Raw genomic sequence first — 9,394 nt, 5'->3', positions numbered from 1 at the left:
AAAACAATAACAATCGCTTTGGCATTATACACGACGGCCGGGATATAATTTTTCTGGCGTCTGAAGTCGTAAAGCGTTAAGAAGGGGCCGGCACTCGACTGGCGGGCTTTTCTCTTTTGTTCCGTTGACGGTAACGCCGTAAGACGTCCTGAAGATATCTTAACAGTGCTCAGCATGCCTCGTCTGTCGTCGTTACGTGTGTTTAAGTGCAGGGACGTATGCACGGGCTTGTTACTCGAGTTTTGCCTCGAACGCGAGAAATATTTATGTGTCTAAGTGGAAAGTCCAATTAGGAAATTATGTTAATGAACGCACAAGGTATTGTGCAACTGTGTATTTATGTTACAAGCACCATTGTATTTCGTACATATTTTTACAGTTTAATTGAAGGGGAAAACGACATTTAATATTTCCTTTTTTTTTGAGAAATTTATTGAAAATCTTTATGAGAAATTTATACAGGATGTTCCATTTTGATATCTCTGGACATGACTCCGAAATTTCTTTGATAATTGACAATTGACAGACTTTAAAAGTGTAGTAACTTTTTTATGGAAATGTACAATTTGTGATATCTCAAATTATCTTAATGTACGAAAAAATGGTAAATTTTGAGATATTTAATAATAAAGATATATGAAAAATAGCACAACCACTAATAATTTGTTTAAATATTAATAACTACGTCATTGTCTTTTAAAAACCAAATTTTGTATTCACAAAACCAAAAATTGTTACATAATTTCTAATTTTGAAACAACTTTTTTTTTATTTCAAATGGAAATTATAATTGAATTTACTTTTAAAATATTAGAAAAAATGAAGCCTTTTGAAAAATATATAATTTTTGATATCTTAAGATAAAATAGTAAATTTTGAAATATTTTATATGAACAAAATATGAAAAATAGCAACATAAGGTCAAAATATTATTAACTTATATTATCTTAGCCACTAATAATTTGTTTAAATATTAATAACTACGTCACTGTCTTTTAAAAACCAAATGTTGTATTCACAAAACCAAAAATTGTGACATAATTTTTAATTTTGAAACAACTTATTTTTTTATTTCAAATGGAAATTATAATTGAATTTACTTTTAAAATATTGAAAAAAATGTAGTCTTTTGAAAAATGTGTAATTTTTGATATCTTAAGTTAAGATAAAACGATAATTTTTGAGATATTTAATATTAACGTTTATAAAAGATGAAAAATAACTTTTATTTAGAAGTATTATTAATTTGTCATAAACATATTTTTAAAAACCAAATTTTCAACAAATGTTATGTCATAATTTCTAATTTTGATAATATGTACTAATATTTTTGTTTTGTATAGTTTTTTTTATTTCAAATGGAAATTATAATTGAATTTCCCTTTAAAATATCTGAAAAAATAAAGCTTTCTAAAAATAGATAATTTGTGATATCTTAAATTAAGATAAAACTGTAAATTTCGAGATATTTAATATCACAATCTATGAAAGATGAAAAATAGCTTTTACTTAGGTCAAAGTATTATTAACTTATCTTAACCACAATAATTTGTTTAAATATTTTTAAAAACTAAATTTTATATTTACGTAAACAAAAAGAGTGACATAATTTCTAACTCTGAAACTAAAAATAGGTAAAATATGTTACTAATATTTTTGTTTTGTACATTTTTTTTTTATTTCAAATGGAAATTATAATTTAATAACCTTTAAAATATCTGAAAAGAAAAACGTAGCTTTCTAATAAATAGATAATTTGTGATATCTTAAATTAAGATAAAACGGCAAATTTTGAGATATTCAATATCACAGTTTATGAAAGAAGAAAAATAGCTTTTACTTAGTTCAAAGTATTATTAATCTGTCTTAACCATTGATAATCTGTTTAAATATAAATAATTATGTCACAATATTTTTAAAAACCAAATTTGATATTTAACAAACGTCATGACATAATTTCTAATTTTGAAACTATTAATAATTAATATTTTTGTTTTCTACAAGTTTTTTTTATTTCAAATGGAAATTATAAATGAATTTATCTTTAAAAGATCTGAAAAAATGAAGCTTTCTGAAAATAGATAATTCGAGATAACTTACATTGAGATAAAAGGGTAAATTTTGAGATTTTTAATATCACTCTCTATGAAAGATAAAAAATTGCTCTCAAAATATTACTAATTTGTTTTAACCATTGATAATTTGTTTAAATATAAATAATTAGTTACAATATTTTTTAAAACCAAATTTGATATTCGACACACATTGTGACATAATTTCTAATTTTGAATCTACTAATAAATAAAACATTTGGTAATATTTTTTTCTACAGTTTTTTATTTCAAATGGAAATTATTGAATTTACCTTTAAAATATCTGTAAAAATGTATAATTTGTGATATCTTAAATTAAGATAAAATGGTAAATTTTGAGATATTTAATATTAATATTTATGAAAGATGATAATCACTCTTAACCATTGAAAATTTGTTTAAATATTAATAATTATGTCTCAATAATTTTGGTATTCAACAAACATTGTCGCATAATTTCTAATTATTAAACTACTGATAAATAAAACTTATTAGTAATATTTTTGTTTTGTGTAGTTTTTTTTATTTCAAATGGAAATTATAATTGAATTTCGTTTTAAAATATCTGAAAAGATGAAAGTTTCTAAAAATGGATTATTTGTAATATCTTAAATTAAGATAAAACGGTAAATATATATTAGATATTTAATATTAATATTTATGAAAGATGAAAAATAGCTTTTTTCTTAATGCAAAGAATTATTAACTTGTCGTATAATTTGTTTAAATATTAATAATTGTCATAACATTTTTAAAAACTAAATTTGGTTAACAAACATTGTGACATAATTACTAATTTTGAAACTACAAATAAATATAATATATTACTAATATTTTTGTTTTGTATAGTTTTTATTTCAAATATAAATTATAATAATTAATTTGGCTTTAGAATATCAAAAAAATTAAATTTTCTAATAAAGTGTGATATCTTAAATTAAGATAAAAAGGGTAACTAGAATTATTTAATATTAATGGCTGAAAAATAGGTTTTATATAGGTCAAAGTATTATATACAAACAACTTTTTTTTTGACATTAGTGTCTGTAGAATGTTTATACAGAATTTCAATAATATGTATATAAATAAAGTTATTACACTTTCTCAAAATCTGTCAAATATCATTTTTTTTTTAGATATTTCAGAATTTGGTTTAAAAGGATCGAGGTCCTAAATCAGTTTATTTCTACGTCGTCTGATAATACTCACAACAACCGAAATTCCCAAGAAAAATGGACATTTTAACATTAAAAAAGAGATAAAATATATTATGTTTCTGTAATTTAATAAACTCGTTTTATTATCCAGATCGTCTCTCAATACCCCAATAAATTTAAATATTCAAAATTAAATTAACATAATGAAATACACACCCGAATTTAACAGCTGAAATAAAATACCCCGTTAAATGTTACCATTGCTAGGAGACTAATAAATCCAGTTAATAAAATAAACTTTATTTTATAACATAAATAAAAAACGGGAGCCCGATGAAATTTACGACCCCAGAGATTTTTATAATTGAAGGCACAATAAATTTGGCCGGTAAATTGGAATTGTCTTACGGGACTGGTGCAAATTAATGGAGCAGTTCGCGTTTCGTTTCCAATGAATAAAGGCAAAAATTATTGAATTGCATGCTGATTCGTTGGCAACACTCGAACGCATTCAACACGTATGGAACCTCTGTTAAAATTGGAGCACAACCGAGTCGAAATTAACGGGCGCGCAGATTATTATCGTTGTACGACGTAAGATAATTAGTTTACGGTTTGTACGTGGACTTACAAAACTACACGGAGACGAGCAGTTATCATTATCGTGGAAACGATGCAGTTAACATAAGTGCTTTATTTCCACGACCGCCGAGTGCGAAACTTTTGTCGCATAATTTGAGCTGGTTGGTTCAAAAATAGTAAAGTGGAAATTGCGAATTGAAGGACTGTGAAAAATTGTATTTGTTTAATTCGATTTGATGAAATTTTAATATACACTGCCAGTTCTTTGAAGTGGATTATTTGATTTCCCTAGATTAAATAAATATCTTCAATATATTTTATTTTGAGCAGAAATATTGTTTAAATATTCGTAGCTCTAGACGGTCACTAGTTTAAATTTATTTTACTTTTAATACATTTAATAGGCATAAAAATAAACAACATTCCAATTTCCGTAAAATTTTAATTTCGAAAAAATACGTTTTGTGGATTTGAACACGTTTTATTTGATTAATTCACAATTTGTCTGTTGTTTTCTGTTGTGGCACCGTAAGAAGTCTCAAAGACGACGTATTTACGTCATACTTTTAATTTTGCAACAATTTTGAGGCAAATTTACATTGGAAATCACCAGTTGCAAAATTTGGGGACCCTTTCTATTACTTTTTTTAGTTGTTCACCTGTTTTGAGCACGTAAGTGGCTCTTCGTGATTTTTTTTTCAAATATTAACTTAAGCTAATAAACAATCATATTGCTGTTTTGTAGTTATCAAACATACTGCATAACTGACAGTAATATAGATATCTTTCAAATTTTGAAATAAATATTTAATTCCTTCAGCTTAATCTATATATTTTTTTAAATTATTTTACAACTATTTATTACTATATAAATTTTATATGAAGAAGAAAAATATATTTAATTATTAAATTAAAGAAAACTTAATCTATGCTTTTATATTTAACAATTATCTAATATTTAAAAATTATATACATTTAATATAAAGAAGAATAAATAATTGTCTATTAAAAAAACAAAATATTTATTATTTAATAAAATAAAAAACTATATTTTTATAAAATTATATGATATCTGTGTATTACTTATAAATTGAATAAATTTTATATGAAGATGAAAAAAAATATATGGCATATGTATATATACATAAAATCTTCAAAATTATGAAAAACATATTTAATTATCAAACAAAAGTAAAATTTTAAACCTTCAATATTAGTTTTACTTTTATAAAATTATTGTAGAACTATTTAATACTTAAAAATTATATAAATTTGATGTAAAGGAGAATAAATAATGTCCTATTAAAATAAAAAAACAATTTTAAAATTTTGAAAAAAAAAATATTTAATTATTTAATAAAATTAAAATTGTTAACCTTCAGCTTAAACTATATTTTTATAAAATTATTTGACAACTGTCTATTAGTTATAAATTGAATAAATTATATATGAAGAAGAAAAAAATATATGGCACATGTAAATAAACATAAAATCTTCAAAATTAAAAAAAAAAAACATTTAATTATTAAATAAAAGTAAAATTTTAAACCTTCAACATAAACTATACTTTTATAAAATTATTTTACAACTATTTAATAATTAAAACTTATATAAATATAAATATAAAAAAGAATAAACAATAGCCTATTAAAAAAACAAAAAATCTTAAAATTTTGAAAAAAATATTTAATTATTTAATAAAATTAAAATTGTTAACTTTCAGCTTAAACTATATTTTTATAAAATTATTTGACAACTGTCTATTACTTATAAATTGAATAAATTTTATATGAAGAAGAAAAAAATATAAAAAATTAAAAAAAAAAACATTTAATTATTAAATAAAAGTAAAATTTTAAACCTTTAACATAAGCTATACTTTTATAAAATTATTTTACAACTATTTAATACTTAAAAATTATATAAATTGAATATAAAGAAGAATAAACAACGGCCTATTAAAAAAAGAAAAAACAAAAAATCTTAAAATTTAAAAAAAAAGATATTTAATTATAAATTTCATATAAGAAAAAATAAATTATGGCCTATTAAAAAAAAAACAAAAAAATTTTAAAATTTTGAAAAAAATACTTAATTATTTAATAAAATTTTAATTGTTAATCTTCAACTTAAACTATATTTTGATAAAATTATTTGACAACTGTCTATTACTTATATACTGAATAAATTTTATATGAAGAAGAAAAAAATATATGGGACACGTAAATAAACATAAAATCTTCAAAATTTTGAAAAAAAAAAACATTTAATTATTATATAAAAGTAAAATTTTAAACTTTCGACATAAGTTATACTTTTATAAAATTGTTTTACAACTATTTAATACTTAAAAATTATATAAATTGAATATAAAGAAGAATAAACAACGGCCTATTAAAAAAAAACAAAAAATCTTAAAATTTAAAAAAAAAATATTTAATTATAAATTTCATATAAAGAAGAATAAATTATGGCACAAGAAATTATGGAACAAGAAATTTTTAAAATTTTGAAAAAAATACTTAATTATTAATAAAATTTTAATTGTTAACCTTCAACTTAAACTATATTTTTATAAAATTATTTGACAACTCTCTGTTACTTATAAATTGAATAAAATTTATATGAAGAAGAAAAAAATATATGCCATATATAAAAAAACATAAAAATTTCAAAATTTAAAAAAAAAAAACATTTAATTATTGAATAAAAGTAGAATTTTCAACCTCCAAATTAAACCATATTTTTATAAAATCTATGTTATTCATTAATACTTTGTTTATATAAATTTGTAAAATTTGATAAATGTGATCCCCAATGTTTATGGGGTTGATGACTGGAGATTGGAACGAGTAAGACATGAGATTTGGGATCCTTTTTAATGTTGAAACACATTTATTAAGAGTGTCATTTCTCCAATGTATAGAAATAAATTGTTTTTTTAAAATATTCCTGTACATAAATCAGTCTAAGAGGACACCAGAAGAATTGAAGCTGTAGATATGACGAACTTTTTGTGTATTTTTGTCTCTATAGAATGTTTAACATAAGCAGAACCATCATTTTTTATAAATAAAATTTATACTTGTCATTAAAAGCTGAACCTTCACATTTTTAGTAAAAACCAGGGTTTTTCTAACTTTCTTTCTAAGGGTCCACCTAACCATTTTCTCACTGCTTGAAATAATTTCAGCCAGTCCCATTTCTTTCAGGTTGGCTCTAATTTCAGTTGACGATGAGATTGGATTGTTTTTTGACATTCGAATTATACAGTTATTGATTTTCTTTCAAGTTTTTAGAACTGAGACAAATTTTTTCGTAGCTATCACATGGCTAGTTTCTCTAAATATTTTAATAATACTGGAAGTTGCTATAAACAACAGTATTTGTTGTATTGGTATTCTTTAAAAGTTGCACAATATATATAAAAATTGTAATGTGCAAATTATCTTCGTTTCCGTATAATTTGTTAAATTAGTAAAATTAACAGCACCGTTTCGGGCTAAAACAACCCATACGTAAAAATTTAAATATATCGTACAATTTGGAGACACGAAAGTTGACAGTTAGGGCAAATACTGAATGATTAATTAAGTATAATCGGTATGTTCCGGCCCATTTAATAATATATCACGGTTTTGAAGTTGCAAATGCCTTTTATTTATGATCTATTTACGATGGATGGGCCGGGGACCGAAACAGTGGATCGCCTCCGAAAACGTATATTTTATTCACGTGTTGACTAGACAGATTTAATTAACAATTTACCACGTTTACCAATTCACAACATAGTTTTACTAAATGAACGAAATCTTCGTCTGAGAGGTGAAATAAATCCACATCCACTTGTGCATTTCGCAGTCTGAAAAAAAATCATCCACCGCCGTTTCCACATTAATTTCATTCCCAGGCAAAGACCCAATTATCTTTTTTTTTTTGCTGCTTTCGCCCTGCCCTGAGATACGTAGGCTACATTCACATGGCTTAACATTAACGAAACGAAAATGGGTGCGTCATTTCCAGGAGCCATTATTTTATTTTTTAATTTCAGTACCAACTAATTTTATATACGTGTGGCTAAATCATCGGGGAGCGAATTTATTTGCGTATAATTACATGCACGAGCGGAACGTTTTTAGTTTTCACTCGTTAAGTTTCGTTTTAATGGGTTAATTTAAAATGCGGCCCGCGGTTAATAGATTTCCGCGGTTTGAGTTATTTCCAATTAAAACTCATTGAATTCGAATAAACTAATTAATTACTGTTCCGTGTTAAAAATACGGGCTAATACGATTACAGGAAAAAATATTGCAGCTGGTCATAAATAAAATATTCACCACTCATAAATTGGCCAATGTGCACCGTAATTATTTGTAATTTCATACCTACAAATGTAAAAATCTTTGCATTTTACAATGATGTGTCAAAATGTGTCTTTAAAGTTTGATAAATGGTGAGTAGATCGTCGTAAATAATTTATTCACCTTTCGTCAATTATTCACTGTACGTCACAGTGATCCACAAATTTTTTATCACAAAGTAGCAACAGTAAATATTGTCCCATCATAAACGGTTCAATTACAATGGTCATAAATAAATTATTCACCAGTCATAAATTATTGATTATATTCATCATTATTCGTTAATTTTACAGAACCTTTGTCATAAATAAAAAAATGTTATTATTTTCAATTAAATATACTATTTAAATTATGAGAAAAAATTATGTAGCTGGTTATAAATAAATTATTCAGCACTACAATTATTCATTAAAAACTTTTATCATAATCAAAAAAACATGATTTATTTGAACTTCAATACTATTAATGATTATCTTCTGTTAAAATTTTGAGAAAATTGAATTACAGAAAAAAACATGCAGCTGGTCTCGAATAAAATATTCATCACTAATAAATTATTCACTGTACATCATAATTATTCATAAATTTCAGGTGACTTTTGGTCATAAATAAAAAATAGCGTTGTTTTAAGTTAAATAAACTATTTAATGAATGTTCTGTGTAATAACTATGAAAACAGTAAATTATGAAAAAAATTATACAACTAGTCATAAATAAATTATTCATTGTACAGTATAATTATCCATAAATTTTAGATATGATTGTTCTGTGTTAAAATTATGAGAAAGTTGGATAAAAAAATACCAGCTGGTGATAAATAAATTATTCATCACTCATAGTTCACTATATGTCATAATTATTCTGAAATTTTACATGACCATAACATAAACAAATCTTTTGTCATAAATAAAAAATGTGGATTATTTTCAGTTATGTACACTATTTAATGATTGTTCTGTGTTAAAATAATGAGAAAGTTCAAATCATTTATCACTCACAAATTATTCACTATACATAATAATTAATCGTAAATTTTAAGAAACCAAAACATAAACAAAACTTTTGTCATAAATAAAACATGATTTATTTATAGTTCAATAAACTGTTTAATGATTATTTTGTGTCAAAATTATGAAAAAACTGGATAATAAAAAAATTATGCAGCAGATCATAAATAAATTATTCATTGAACATCATAATT

The sequence above is a fragment of the Aethina tumida genome, chromosome 4 (assembly GCF_024364675.1).
Source record: "Aethina tumida isolate Nest 87 chromosome 4, icAetTumi1.1, whole genome shotgun sequence".
NCBI lineage: Eukaryota > Metazoa > Arthropoda > Insecta > Coleoptera > Nitidulidae > Aethina > Aethina tumida.
The sequence above is the reverse complement of the archived record's forward strand: the minus strand, read 5'-3'. Positions refer to the sequence as shown.